The 16,363-nt window shown below is 44.8% G+C and overlaps 1 protein-coding gene across 1 annotated transcript in view; it reads left to right on the forward strand.

Annotated features, from left to right (window-relative positions):
- DENND2B (DENN domain containing 2B) overlaps nucleotides 1–16,363 on the forward strand; it is a 158,711-nt gene that overhangs the window by 18,764 nt on the left and 123,584 nt on the right. The window lies entirely within an intron of this gene.

Genomic DNA, 16,363 nt, shown 5'->3' on the forward strand with positions numbered 1-16,363 from the left:
AGACGGCAGGAAGTTGCTGGGGGGGCAAGTGGTGCAGCAAACCCCTCCCATGATGATGCAGATTGGCAACCATCGAGAACTTATTAGTTTCAATGTCACCCACTTGTCGGACACACCCATCGTGTTAGGCATGAGTTGGCTGGAGAGGCACAGTCCCGCGGTTGCGTGGTACCAGCGGCAGATCACCTTTTGTTCATCGTATTGCGCTCAGCATTGCTTTCAGACCGATCAGGGAGGAGAAGCCGAGCAGCAGTTGCATCTGGGTATGGTGCAAACAGTGCCTCACAAGTACCAGGACTTCTTGGAGGTTTTCTGTGAGAAGGAAGCTGACAAGTTGCCGCCTCACAGACCTTACGACTGCGCGATTGATTTAGTGCCAGGGGCGCAACTGCCTGCTGCCAAGCTGTACTCCATGTCGGAAGACGAGATGCAAGAGCTTTGGGAGTTCATAGACCATAACCTCAAGCGAGGTTTCATCCAGGAATCTAAAGCAGCGGGTGGCAGCCCTGTGTTCTTTGTGAAGAAGAAAAACACGCCCCAAAAAAGGCTTATAGTGGATTACAGGTTCATAAACAGCTTGACTAAGCCCAAAGCTTTCCCCATGCCCAAGATTGACGACCTTTTAGCGACCGTCAGGAGGGGCAAGATTTTCACCAAGCTGGACCTACGTGGAGCTTACAATCTCATCCGCATCCGGAAAGGAGATGAGTGGAAGACCGCCATGTTCACCCCTCTGGGCACATACGAATACAGAGTCATGCCTTTCGGTCTCCAAAATGGCAGCCACGTTTTTCAAGCATTTATGCACCACGTGCTAGCAGGTCTCCTCTACAAGAAGTGTGTCTGCTTTCTCGACGATATCCTGATTTTCTCGGAATCGCCGGAGGATCACGATAAGGACGTGAGGGAGGTCCTGCAGAGGCTGAAGGACCACAGGCTGTACGCCAAGTTGGAAAAATGCCAGTTTGATGTCAGAGAGGTTGATTTCCTTGGCTACAAGTTGTCCGACGAGGGACTGGCCATGGACAGGGCTAAGGTTCAAGCGCTGTTGGACTGGAAAAGCCCTCGAAATCGGAAAGAGGTCCAGAGGTTCATCGGCTTTGCCAATTTTTACCGCAAGTTTATTAAAGGTTTTGCGAACGCGACGGCGGCTATCACTGACACCCTCAGTTCCAAGAAGAAGAAGTTCGTCTGGACCGAACAAGCGGAGCGGTCCTTCCGGACGCTTAAAGGTCTTTTCGCCTCCGAAGAGCAGCTGCTCCACGTGAATCCCGGCAGACCCATGCGGGTAGAGACCGATGCGTCAGACAGAGCGGTTGGGGCCGTTCTTTTGCAAGAGGATTCACAAGGCAACTGGAGACCGGGTGCGTTCTACTCCCGGAAGCTCAGCAAGACGGAGCGCAATTATACCATATGGGACAGGGAGTTGTTGGCCATTCATGCAGCTTTCAAAGCGTGGCGACACTTCTTAATAGGAGCCAAGCACACGGTGCAAGTCCGCACGGATCACAAGAACTTAGAGTATTGGCGGACGGCTAAGTTACAGACCCAGCGACACATGCGCTGGGCGGAGTTCTTTGCGGATTTCGACTTCAAAATAGAATACATCCCAGGAGACTCCAATGTTATTGCAGACGCGCTGTCCCGAAAGCCGCAATACTTGGAGGAAGCAGCTCCAATCGCAGCAAAGCACATTTTCGCACCGCAGGCGTGGACGTGCGCTACCATCGCAGTCGACCTGGACGCGGTGCGACGCGCGTTGCAAAGGGATCAGTTTGCACAGTCCAAGATGGAGGAGCTACGCGGAGGGTCGCGAGACAACGATGAGTTCCAATTGCAAGATGGACTTTTGACTCGTAAGGGTGCCCTTTACGTGCCCACCGACGATCTTCGAGCCAAGGTTCTGCAACAGTTGCATGACGCCCCTAGTGCGGGCCATTTCGGCAAAGAGAAGACGATGGAGTTGGTGGCTAGAGACTTTTGGTGGCCCCAGATGAGAGGAGAGGTGGCGGACTACGTCGCCAGGTGTGATATCTGCCAGAGGTCCAAACCAGTGCACCAGAAGCAGGCGGGATTGCTAGAACCGCTGGAGACACCGCAGCAACCGTGGGAGAGGGTAGCGTTGGACTTTGTTACGGACCTGCCCAGCTCCAGAGGTAAGACGGCGGTGTTAGTGGTGGTGGACTTGTTCACCAAGATGGCGCATTTCATCCCTTGTGCCAAGGTGGCGACGGCAGAACAGACCGCAAAGCTCTTCATCGATCACGTCTTCAGAGTGCATGGACTTCCGCAGTCCGTCTTGTCCGACAGGGGGCGCCAGTTTGTTTCCACTTTCTGGCGAAAGCTTCTGGGCATCTTGCACGTCAAAATCAACCTGACATCGGCGAGACATCCACAAACCAACGGTCAAGCGGAGAGGGTCAACGCGATCATGCAGCAGTACCTGCGGTGCTACGCCAACCAGCGACCTGCGGCGTGGGTGGACTATCTGCCGATGGCTGAATTCGCCTACAACAACACGAAACACGCATCCACCGGGGTGACGCCTTTCTTCGCGAACAATGGCCGTCATCCCAGAACCTTCCCGAGATTTGCGGCACCAGGAGGGGGGGGGCCTCAAGATGCCGACCAGTTTGCAGCGGAGTTGCAAGAGGTGCACGAGGAGCTGCGGAGACATTTGGAGCTGGCAAAACAGGCGTATAAGGTGCAGGCCGATAAGCACAGGAGGGCGGGAGAGGACATCCAGATTGGGGACTGGGTGTGGTTAGCGGCCCACGCGATGCCGGCCAGGTCATTGGCCAAGAAGAAGTTAGGACACAGGCAGCTAGGGCCATATCAAGTTGAGGCTAAGATCAATCCGGTGGCTTTTCGTCTAGCCCTTCCGGAGGGTTCTAGGGTGCACCCGGTCTTTCATAGGTCGGTGCTCACTCCCTACAAAACCCCACACAGGTTTCAAGAGTCAGGAGCACTCCCAGAGCCACGTAGGAGGGCGCCTGAGGGGGGGGAATCGCCAAGACCAGAACCTCTTAACGAGGTCACAGAGATACTGGACTCGAGATGGGGGGAGGAGGGAGTTGAATATTTTCTAGCCAGGGAAGGCACTCCGGCTTCTGCCAATAGCTGGGTGCCGGGTTACGCGTTGGACGAACCCCTGTTGAAGGAGGAGTTCCATGCACTTTTTCCGCACAAGCCCATGCCCGAGGAGTATTTTGATGATTGGCTTTTCACGCCCACTTTGTCAGACAGCACGTTCGAGGGTTTCTCCTCACCCGAGGGCCATACGCCCGAAACAAGCCCGATCAGGGATCCGAGACTGGGGGGGGGAGGTGACAGGCCCTTGTTGGTGGGTGGATCAGCCAAGGGAGGCATGGAGTCAGAGATGGATGGTAGGTCCTTGGCAGGCAGCGCCAGGAGAAGCAGTGATGGAGGAAGAGACTGTGAGGTCTGTGGGTGGGGAACCCGAGTTCGAACACACATATACGGAGATGACAGAGGAGAACGTTGAAGTGGACAACTTGTATCCTGAACCGACCCCGGAAGAACCACGTTTTCCTCAACCTGCACCCGGCGAGCGGGAGGGGGGAAGGGGGGGCTTCGAGGGGGGGATGGATGTCAGGGTTTCTGGGAGAGAGGAGGAGATGACAGAGGAGACGGAGAGCGAGTGGGAGGAGGGGCAGAAGGATGAGGAAGAAGATGACGGGATTCTGAGGGAATCCACGAGTCTGAGCAGCGAGTCAGAGGATTCTCAAAAGGGGGTTACCTTAATCAAGCAAAAGGGAGGAGAAGGGAGAAGCGGAGAGGAGCCCAGTGGAAGACAGACGCAGCAAGAGGCGTCTCAGCCGGAACGGAGTAAAGGGGGTGGAGTCGTCAGCCTCTCGGAGGGAGCAGGATTAGGAGAGAACAGAGAAAGGGGGTTGGAGCAAGGTGTTCAGCCGGAAAGGGTGGAGAGCAGAACAAGGGGTGGTGTAGCGGTCGAAAGAAAGGTCAGCAGCAACGTACGCGCGCCAAGTTCAAACGTAGAGGCGCGCGGAAGTGGAGAGAGCTCAGGGGAGGAGCCCGGCCCTAAAGCCAGAAGGAGGGGGGAAGAGGCGGCAGAGGATTCAGCCTCAGGCGAGTCACGGAGAGAGGGAACCCAGGGGGGCAGGAAGACCCTGCGGAAAAGAAAGGAGAGGAAGAGGTGGTCTAGAGCCAGGCTATTAAGTTGGTGTGGAAGAGGGGAGGAGTCAGAGGGGACTTCAGCGGTCTAACGTGACAGACGTACGGCCACGATGCTGAACTGTACGAGAAGCAGAAATCTTCAATAAACTTTTCCTGTAAATAAACTGCAACGGAGTGAGGTCTCTTGTGAGCTGGGACCCGTCCTGGGTGGCCGTGACATTAATAATAATCACTTTAAAAAAACCTCAAGCAACTTACAAACACTGAAAACAGGTATAAAAAAGAGTAGAAGCAACATAAAATGCAGTGATATGCATAAAAGAGCTAATCTAGCTCAACCTTCATAAAAATATGAAGAGTTAGGCTCCAAAGGCCCGGGTGAATAAAAATATTTTACCTGTTGCCCAGAAACAGATAGTGATGGCACCAGGCATGCCTCCTTGGGGAGAGCAGTCTAGAAATGGAGCCACCTCTGAGAAGGCCTGTTTCCATATCACGATCTCCACACCTCCATTTGAGGGGAGGCACAGAAAAGGGCCCCACATGGTGAATGCAGGGTCCTGGTGGCTTCATGTGTGGAGAGGCAGTCCTTGAGATATTGGGATCTTGCGCTGCATAATTGAATTATTGTAAGGTGTAAATACAGCCAGTTTATTTATTCATAAGAATATTCAGAAAGTGTAGACAGTTGTAGGGGTACTACAGAATGCCTTTGGAGAACACTATCTTAACACTAAATTAATGCACAGCTGGTCTAGAAGTGAATAGTGGTTTTTTAAAAAAGTGATTGTGGTTTTCAGCCAGGCACGAGTATGGACAACTCTCTCTCCTGAGCCATGCCAAAATTTCAGCATTATCCTATACTTCACTACTCAGAAGTAAGTCCTATTGAGTTTGGTGGTACAGAATGAGAAAGAAATCGAAATCAATAAACGTGCTTACTCCCAGGGACGTGCAGTTAATATGTGGCTTGGGATTTTTTAAAGCTGAAAGTCTGATTCTGTTTGAACGTTATAGGGAGCTCATTGTGCTACTGGTTTATCATAAGTCACCATCAAATTGCATTGACAAGTCAGTCACATGCTTGTTGGCTCTTAAGGCCTTCTTAAGAATGTTATGCATGCAGAAAGCGGGAATGTTGTCCTCCATGAACAGATTGTTTTCAGATCCTGATGAAAGCTTATGTCTCAAAGTTGGCATGACAGATCTGTTTCACTAATGACCGCTCTTCCAACACTAACTGTGGCTGCTGATGGAGACCAGAACTGGAATCCAGTTATGGGAGAGTGTTGTGACCTGAGCAGCGAAGAATTAGAGGCCAGAGAGGAGGAGTGCTAAGGTCCACTGAACCCTCTATAGCAATTGGGGAAGTTGTTAAGGCTACAGTTTCCAGTAGTCTGCACTGCTCATGCCAAGAGTGCTCAATCATGTTTAGAATTGCTTTGGCACAGACAAATAATGTGCAGACCACTGCAAAGTTCTCTCAGTGCAAATGAGCACAAAATTCATTGCAGGCAAGTGTAATTAAGGGAGGAAACAATCAAAGGAAACTATGTGTTCAAGAAGGAATGTATTCATAGTTGTATGTGCATGCACTGCATCTGCCTTTTGCGAATTCTTAGTACAGTTACAATGAGTAGAAGAAATAGATCACATCTCAAAAGGGGCTTCTTGTTGGGTGCTCTTATTCATGGCAGGACTGGAGCTCAAGAGTTATGATCTATGTGTTGGGAGAGCCTGTCATGTACAGAGGGATCCATAGCCATGTACTGCTTTGCTGACCTTTTCGACTGCAATCAGCATGTGTCTCACAGTTTCGTGTGGCATGCAGAGTAGTTTAATATAATCCCTGTCGTAGTCTATATAATAGGTGCCATTACTGTGATCCTGTTTTTAAAGAGTACATGATTGATTTACTGTATTCCTCCCCGCTCCACTTCATGTGAAAATGTGAAAATGTTGAAGGTGACTTCTGCCTATTCATGTGAGCTGAGCTGAGGCCTTCTGAGAGGGAGTGAGAATGCCAACAAGCCATTCTGTAAATAAACAAGTGTCTTGGGATCTCCCCCGCAAGGTCTGAGGTTGGGTGTCTTGCAGACACTTGGCAGCAGGAACAAAACCATCAAGAGTGGGATTGTTTGTCGCTGAACTGATTTCAATAACAGATGAGAATTTCCGAGCAGGAAGAATTGCACATGCCTTATGGGATTTGTCTGGGAGGGGGAGGGAAGTACATTTTATGGAAGGGAGAAGGAATTTTTATTTCATTCTGAATGTAGCGGTTGGTGCCTACAGACTTGCTCTTCAACAATTGCTGAACAAACACCACAGAGGTAGAATCAAAACAGCAACTCAGGGCTCCATTATGGACATTGATATTACACCGTAGCATGACTTGCAGTAAAAGACCATGCTTGCTTCTCCTGGAAGTGACTCCACACGTTTCCATGGCAATCCAATTGCTGTGTTCCAGCAATTGGAACACAATTGCTGTGTTCCTCCCCACCTTCTCACTATATAGAAGGGTCTGGAAACTTCTGTTTCAGTGTATCTGAAGAAGTGTGCATGCACACGAAAGCTCATACCAAGAACTAACTTAGTTGGTCTTTAAGGTGCTACTGGAAGGAATTTTTTTTGTTTTGACAATTGCTGTGTGTTCACTAGTGTTTCCCACATGAAAGGAAACATGTGGATATCATGCATGTTTTTAAATATTCCATTCTCACATGCCTCACAATTCTGGATTAATCAGGAGTCTGCAACATGTGAACACAAAATGTGAACACAGGTGTTTATGGATGTGTGACTGAGTTCCACACTTGACAAGCCTGTTGTCTGAAACTCTGGGCTTTCTGTGTGAAGTTGCCTCCACTTTACTCAAGGCAACTGGAAAACCATAATTATTGTCATGTACCATCCATTTTAATGTGTTGCTGTTGGCCTTTTTAATCCTTTAATGAATGCAGTGAACATGAAAATAAATAACACACTAATATTGGACAAAAGTATAAAATTGATATTATTACACATTGGCTTCTGTCGTTATTTGTGAAACTTTGTCCACTGGTGAGACTCTTCTTGCTCTTTTCAAATGATACTGTGCAGAGCAGGAAGGACCGGTTTTGTCCTCTGATATTGCTATAAAACCAGGGCTTTTTCCGCAGCTGGAACTCCCCAGAGCTCATTTCCAGTATCTCTCAGGTGGGCGCCATTGCCATTATAAGAGAACAAGGGTTCATAGTGAGTTCATAGTGAGTTCTGGCTCCTCTTTTTCTAGAAAAATAGCACTGTATAAAACTAATACAGTGGTACCTCAGGCTACATACGCTTCAGGTTACAGACTCTGCTAACCCCGAAATAGTACCTCGGGTTAAGAACTTTGCTTCAGGATGAGAACAGAAATCACGTGGCAGCAGCAGGAGGCCCCATTAGCTAAAGTGGTGCTTCAGGTTAAGAACAGTTTCAGGTTAAGAACGGACCTCTGGAACGAATTAAGTACATAACCCGAGATACCACTGTACAGTTTTAAACATTTGGCCTTGGCTTCTCAGACATTTTTCTATGACTGGATCTTAGCAATGCTATGGTGAACATCTTAGGGCAAAGTCACATGTGCTTGTCTACCACTTGATAACTGTAGTAAGTGATGATACTGAATTTCCATATCCCCGCCCATAATTTTAAAGGTGTGCTTTTGAATTAAATCACTTCACTCGTTCAGCTGTCAGTGATTTAAGTCCCATTCCCATGTTACTTGCATGAAGGGGGCATCGCACAATTACAACAGTACATGCTTACTCTTAGCATGCTGTCTTGGCCCTGGCACTTTGGTAATATGCAGAAGTCTATTGAATTGTTAATGTGAAAGCTCCCATGAGATTGGGCTGCTTGTGTGTAGACCTCTGTGCTACAGAGGACTATGCTAGCACATGAACATCTAGAGCTGACCCTGATGCTGGAGGTGGAGCCAGGCAATGTAATGGGGGAGGGGGCTGGGACTAGCTGGGTAGTCCTTCTCTTCTGTGAACAAGTGAAGGGAAGTCAAGTGTAGAGTAATCAAGTGTTGTACACACACATGTGAATCAGTGCTGACCTCAGGGCAAAAGCCCCATTGTCATACCTGAGGAAAGGTTGGAGAAATGTACCGTATATTTCCCTCACTCTTTCCTGACGCTTTGAAACTGCATTTCTTGGAATCATTGTCGTTGCACTGAATTTGGATGTCTGAGTGATTTTTTGGGAACCGAATTTCCTTTGACTGCATCATGAAAGTAAAATCTCCTTTAAATATGCAGGAGAAAATAAACCGCAGGCACACTGCATTTTTGGAACAGCCTAGATGGAAGATCTCCTCTGAGATACATTCCTGACTAGAGCTTAGATTTGCTAATTGCTCAAAGGGTTTGTATGTTTCGGAGTGCTATAAACTAGGGGAAGTTTCTTTAACTACGGTATTTTGCTTAATAATATAAAGAAAAAATAATAATTTAAACATTTTAATTGACCACCCAATCCTTTACAAAGATCTTGAATTTGTGTTAATGGATTAAAATATAGCTTGTGTTAATGGGTGGTAGATACACACACACACACACACAAGTGTGCATGCAAACTATTTTAGCAGGAACAGATGATTTAGAAAGCAGATATAAATCTTCAGGGAATGGGCAGACCTTTACAAACAACTTAATTCTGCCACATTTTTCAGTGACTAGACTTGCAACCCATGAGTCATCTGCTTTGTGCTCCAGATTGAACACTTTGTTGTTAACAGATGCATTGTGCTTCATAGTGCATGTACTATTACTCATTAAAGCACATCATTCATTAAGCAGATAGAAGTAAAATGGATGCATTCGGTATAGTTGTGAATGTGTTGAGAGAGTGAGGACAACTCTTTCCATGTGATAGAAATGATCCTGAGATACATGATATCAGATTAGTTTTTGTGTATGTCTGAAGCTTAAAAATTCTTAAAACTTGAGTGGCTGGGGGCTCATGGCAGCTGGAACATAGAATCCTAGAATTGTAGAGTTGGAAGGAACTCTGAGGATCATCTAGTCCAACCCCCTGCAATGTAGGACTATGTAGCTGTTCCATAGAGGGATCGCACTTGAAACCTTTACGTTATCAACACCATGCTCTAACCAGCTGAGCTATCCATGCTCAATGAAAGGATACCAGTCATGCAAAAATGTATATAACCTCTTAGCCATCTTCCATTATACTTTTTAAATTATTTCATTCACCTGATGAAATGAGTTGCTGCAAAATAAAGTTTATGCCATAATAAACTGCTTGGGGTTGAATAACACACAGTGTGTGGTCACTTGATGATATGACTGGAGACTGGTGCATATATTTGAGAAAACCTACATTTTTGAAGATTTTTTCAGTTACGAAAGCACAATCAACGTTTCATTAACAGGGAAGTATTGATATATATCATTCCCCAACCTAGCAGTTTGAAAGCACGTCAAAGGGCAAATAGATAAATAGGTACCACTCCGGCAGGAAGGTAAATGGCGTTTCCGTGCACTGCTCTGGTTCGCCAGAGTCATGCTGGCCACATGACCTGGAAGCTGTCTGCGGACAAACACCAGCTCCCTCGGCCTATAGAGCGAGATGAGCGCCACAACCTCAGAGTCATCCGCGACCAGACCTAACAATCAGGGGTCCCTTTACCTTTATGGTATACATCATTCCTCTTGTCTAGATCCCACACTGTTCCATTAGTGTTTAAATAAAATAATAATCTGGTTTCCATGTCATTTCACATATCTGTGCTACACATTCCTTGGAGGTGGTAGTTCTAATGTGGCAATTTCTCATGTGCTGTGTCTTTTCCATGTGATGCAAATATTAAAATGTGTTAACTAGAGTTACATGGATGGATTATTGTAATAACCTACAGTTTCACAGGAGTATATATTTAAAGTAGATAAAAAATTAGCAAATTAAATGAATTTGGATATGCAGAAGATATTAAAAAAAGAAAAATTTAAGGAACCACAGGAAGAGGGGGAAGGAAGTCAAATTTTGAAATGTTAAAATTATTGTAAAATTAAGGAAATGTGTAAATCTGAAAAGTATAAATAAAACTAAAAAAACCAAAAAAACTAGAGTTGCGTGGGATTCTGCCAGAAGGAATCTCGAGTATGCCACACGAGCAACATATAAACTGGGTCTCTGTGAAATGTAGATGATCTGCTTCCACTGCAATAGCTTGTGTCTGAAGCAATTTCTCATGACATGAAAGCCCCATTTGATATAATGGCTGTGTCACACCATTCGGTTTCCAAAGCATATTTGTGTCATTTTTGCTACCACAACAAAAGGGTACAGCAACTACTCTTCTCAATGGCAGCTTTACTTGTGCTCTTGTCTGGAAAAGTCAAGTGATGCCTGAAATTAGCACATGGTCCATCTATTTCTCATGTGACTCCATCCTTGATAATTATATATTTAAATCACTTGCAGCTGGCCTGTTGCTGTTTCCACTCCCCAGGATGGCTTACACTGAGGCAATAAAATCAATGATACCTCAAAGCACAATGTAAAACAATTTGTAACAATCAAAGGAGTAGAGCAATAGAAGTGCTTAACATTTTAGCAGAGCTTAAAACGGGGTTAAGATAGTTAAAAAGCTCAAATGAATAATAGGAATCACAAGGAAGTGTCCCATAGATGAGGTGCTGCAACTGAAAAGGCCTTTACTCTGGTCACCACCCATCTAACCTGTGAAGATAATGGCATATGGGAAGGGTTTCTGTGAGTTGAGGCAATTATTCAGCAGCCTGGATCCCAAGCTGTGTAGGGCTTTAATGGTTTAGACTGGCACAATGAATTGTGCATAGAAATGGATTGGCACTTAATGTGTCTATTTGGTTAGTTCTTAGCTAACCACACTTGTCTGGGAATTCCAGTGAAATTGATATGACTTGCATACATGCAAATAGGTGACATCCAAAAATATCTACTCACTTGCTTCAGGTTTCTCTACTCCCCCCTTGAACCCCCCCATGTGCCCCCCCATATTTTTATGGAAGGTCTCCCAACTCTCTGTGTTAGTTGTGGGTGAACATATCAGACGGCACAGCAATTCTTCAAACAGCTCTTGTTTATTCACAGAACAGAACAGAACTGAAGGGTTCAGCCAGCCTGCTTATATAGAGCTCCACTACAACACAACAGTAACAACTTTCTGTAACTATCCAATCACTGAAAGTCACTTTCAATTCCTTATTTGCATATGCGGACCTGAGTGAAAACTACTACAGTATCCCCCTGCTGGCCCAGGGTGAGAACTTCAGTACATAACACTCTGGATCAGATTTTGGGGATGTGCAGTGGGCTGTAGGGAGAGAAGAGGAAGCAGAAGGCCTGCTGCCTGAAAGGACACCTGCTTATGCTACACTGGATCTCACCCAATGTGTGTAGTATTGGAATGACAGGACCTGATTCCTGATTTTTCAAATATTAAAAATAACATCTTTTCCTCAATTTGATATTGTTTTGCATCCAGTAGTTACAAACTTATGAAAGCTACATACAGCAGTGTGCCACATATCATGTTCAAGCAGCCACTGTCAATCTTTTGGGCAGGTGCATTAGGTGACTCATTTCAAGGTATGAGAGACTGCCACGTATGCAAGTTCTCAAATGCAGCCATTCTTTTCTCCTTGTGTTTTGGTGCTTTAGTGGACAATAGGGCGGGACTGCAGGGCTTACTCTATGCTTTATAGGAACCCATGAGTTCCTTCCACTCTTGTCCGTGAACCACACACTAATCCCTACTACCTGTGCAACATGATAGTATGCATGATATAGCTTGGGCACTGATTTTCTTTTTCATTTTAGCCTCGTAAATATCTACTCCAGCCTCCCCCAACCTAGTGCCTTTTAGATATTTTGGAATACAACTCCCATCAGCGCCAGATAGCACATCACAAAACATTTGTAGGGGAGGAGTTTGGGGAAGACCTATCTATTCACTATATCCTTTAGAGAAGTGTAGAGAAGTATCTGGAACTGTGATTAGAAAATGATTTCTGTGTGTAAAATGATTGATTGATTGATTGATTGATTGATTGATTTGAGTAGTTCTGCTATGCTATTTTCAGTGCCTTTTAAGATCAAGATGTCAGAGCCACAACTCACTGTGAATATCTCCCATTCAGGCTCCATTTCAATGAGCTTTGCACAGGAGAATGTCGTGATGGATTGATTTCCAAATGCTTCATCCACAGTGCTTTGGCAAAATTCATCCTTGTTCCTAAAATGGTTTTACCAAATTAACGATGTCTTGGTTTAGTAGCATTACTCATCCACACTGCTAGCAAGCCTGTAATCATATGTGTGCTTTCCTGGGAGTAAGTGCCTTTGAAACTAATGGGACATATATACATAGATTTGTACTGTACAGTATTTTAGGCGAATATTTAACCATTTGGATTAATAGTTAATAGCTGTGATTCAAGATTGTTGGATACTTCTTGTGCAAAATACTTTGCTACTCTTAGAGAGAGAGAGAGAGAGAGAGAGAGAGAGAGATTTCAATGATGTGCATACACAGACAACAGACAATGCATAATTTATAGTGCGTGCTCTACCGTTTCAAGCTCAGACTTCATTGTATTTAAGCAGACTTGATCTGATTGTACTTTGTGAGGTGAGTGGCCTTAACACCTCTCAACTTTTCTATGGGCAAATGTCTGCCCAAACAGGATTTGTCTGAGATTTCTGGCACATCTAGCTCTTGGCCATCTCCAAAGTACCACAACAGTAGACTAAGTTGTGCCAGGTTACCGGTAATTGTTAAATCCCTGGTCATAAGCTCTAAGCAGGAAGTGAAGGGATGGAGAATAAAAAAAATGAAACACAACACAATACTAATTAGATGTAGAACTGCATGAATAAATGTTGTTTTGAATTTGCTTGCAGTTCTGCACAAAGTTGGGCTAATTTTTAGTTAACCTTTAGCACAATCACCTATCCCTGCTACTCACTAAACTTCTTTGCTCTATGATGTTCCAGAAAACAACAGAAGGAGAAAATGTGCATTTTCTTCCTTTTCAGACTCCAGCTCAGCCTTCACCAACCCTCTAGATATCTTGGTCTACAACCCCCATCAGCCCCAGCCATATGATGCTGGAGCTAGGGGCAGCAGAGCCATGCTGAAGGAGCTGGAGGGCACCAGGTTGGTGGTGAAGGTTGCTGTAGCTATTGAGTATATGGGGAGACAGCAACATCAGGTACTTTAATCCTTAATATAATGGATAAACCCCTTTTCTGGAGGCAACATTTTCTCTATTGGTCCTAGACTGAACTAGCACCGGATGTTCACTCCAAAATTTCCCACAGTGGCAGCCTAAAGTTGTTCAAGCAGCTGCAACGTTTCTATTAATAAGTCACGATTATATCCAAGAGGCACAACAGTAGCAAATATACTTTGCCTCCTTCCTTCATCTCAAACTTTGTTGTAGAAAAGACCCCAATCTAGAACATCAGTTTTCTCATAAAAATCATGCCCTGCTTGGCTGCCATTGGCTGAAGGTGCTGTTTGCAGTAAACAGTACTTCTGGGGTTGAACAAGCCAGGAGTGAGTTGTTTTCAGCAGAAAACCCAACTCAGATTATTGGGACCATGTCAGGGACGCATGGCTCCTTTTTTCTCCAAACTAAAAATGGCCAGATTAAGCACACTTGTTTAAATACATGGCTTATGTCTTGTGCAGTTTGGGCCTTAAAACCATCTCTGGTTTTAGTGCTTCCATAGTCTCATTAACCTATTGCCATGGGGATTCCTATTTCACTTGGGAATTGTAATTCTTATTGCATATTTGAAGGGAAACTTTTGTTTGAATTCATGGTTGCAGAGTTATTTATGTCAGATTCCTGCAGTTCACAATAACATACATGACTACGCAGCTTGAGGCTTGTGCAGAATAAAAGAATCTTAAGAACTTGAGATACCCTGCAGTAAAGAGATGGTTTTTCAGAGAAAAGGCGGCCTGACATTTTCCTTTTACTGCCTGCTGCCTAATGAGCTTTTGAAGATAATGATCTGCTCAGTCACCACAGGTTGTGTAAAGTTCCTAGCTCACATTTAGAACATTTAGAACATAATATCAAAAGGGGCCGCAAAAAAATGCCATAGGTCTGCATTGCATTTTCAGTTCCAAGTGACTGCAGTGCTACCATGTAAGATCATCCTGTGTAAATAAACAGGATGATATCTTATTGGACATCCAACCTGGCAGCCTGTACCATTTCCATGATGTATCTGGAGGAGACAATCATGGGAAATAGTCTATTTTGAAAAGCAACTTCTCAGTGCAAAAGCTTTTGCTTATTTGTGAGAGAGGCAAGCACTAAATTGGTGTCTGTCACCTGTCTGGAATGCATTCCTACAACCTACTACAGTGGTACCTCGGGTTACAGACACTTCAGGTTACAGACGCTTCAGGTTACATACTCCGCTAACCCAGAAATAGTACCTCGGGTTAAGAACTTTACCTCAGGATGAGAACAGAAAACGTGCGGCGGCAGCGGAAGGCCCTATTAGCGAAAGTGGTACCTCAGGTTAAGAACAGTTTCAGGTTAAGAACAGACCTCCAGAACGAATTAAGTTCTTAACCTGAGGTACCACTGTACACTTAAATATCTCTCTTACTCCTAATCCACTACCGTTCAGTCCACTGTTCTTTCTCTGCATCAGTCTCCACTAATGTGGTTCCCTCCAGATATTCTGGACTACCTCTCCCAGCCAACCTGGCCAATGCTCAGGGATGATGGGTGCTGTAGTCTAACAACATTAGTAAGCCCAAAGGTTTAGCACTCCTGCTCTAAGCATTGCCTTCCCATGTCCTGCTGTTTGATGCTCACAAGAAGGTTGATCTGGTGGACAGGATCAGCATGGCAGTTCCTTTTCTTGGAGGGGACTGGAGTGTGCATGTCTGTCCCAGATGGATATTTAATTTCTATGCTACTTAATTTATTATTATTATTATTATTATTATTATTATTATTATTATTATTACTACTACTATTTTATTTATATCCCTCCCTCCCCAACCGAAGCTGGGCTCAGAGCAGCTAACAACAATAAAAGTAACACAAAATAAAGCAACGACTGTCAACTTAAATAAAACATCACAAAAATACAGAGTTACACATTAAAATGTTACGTTAATACACAGTTATTAATACATAAAAATCAGTATATATCACCTGGCTCCTGGGAGATTGTGGCCCCGAAAGATGCACACTTTTTGGGGTTGTGCTCTTGCACGAGTGATGTGAGCGCAGCCCTGAAAGACGCACACCCCGTTTTTTCTTTGGAGCATGTTGGAGGATATGTTCCTGTTTCCAGGTTTCTCATGGGCATCTGGGTGGACACTGTGAGTGCTGGATTAAATGGGCCTTTGGCCCAATCCTGCTGGCATCTTTTTATGTTCTTGGAATAATCTCATTCCCTGGCTGGCACTTGTGATCCTGATCCAATCCTTTGGCTGTGACTTGCCTGGCTTTAGAAGTGTATTGAGGTTTGGGTTATTCTATGCTATCTTATTAATGGAAGTATTTGAAAATCCAGATTTCTGAGCGATATATGAAGAAGCAATGTTTTAGTTCCATTTGTCATGTCACGGCACGAGATTAAGTTCTGAACCACAGAAACACAGTCAGGTGCCTTATAGAGAGTCAGACCATTGATTCATTTACCTTAATATTGTCTATTCTGACTGGCAGTGGCACTCCAGGCAGTCATTCTCAGTCTTACCTGGAGATGACAGGGAGTGAATCTGGGACTTTATGCAAGCAAAGCAGATTCTCTACCCCTGAGTCAAACCCTCTCCCTAAATTAGATTGCAGTCTTTCCCTAGAAAAGATGCAGATTAAATAGAAACCGATAAGAAAGGTTCTACGGAAGTTGTAATATTCTGCATTTTAAAAAACATGCTGGGTAATGTATGAAAGAGGTGGACTTCTGTAAGAATAGATATTTTTAAAGGACTTGGTTTCCCACTAGGGGGAGTGTTGCATATGTTGCTCACATAGGAGAAACGGGAACTGTTCAGATTTTCTGAGACTTTATATGGAGCTTTTAAAATCTTCACTGACTGTCTTCAATTAACTTTCCAAAGAAGGAAGTCTCCAAGGCCCTATCTTGAAGTTTAAAAGGCTTGGGCTTGCTTTTGCTCCCA

This window comes from Podarcis melisellensis (genome assembly GCF_964234715.1).
Source record: "Podarcis melisellensis genome assembly, chromosome: 1".
NCBI lineage: Eukaryota > Metazoa > Chordata > Lepidosauria > Squamata > Lacertidae > Podarcis > Podarcis melisellensis.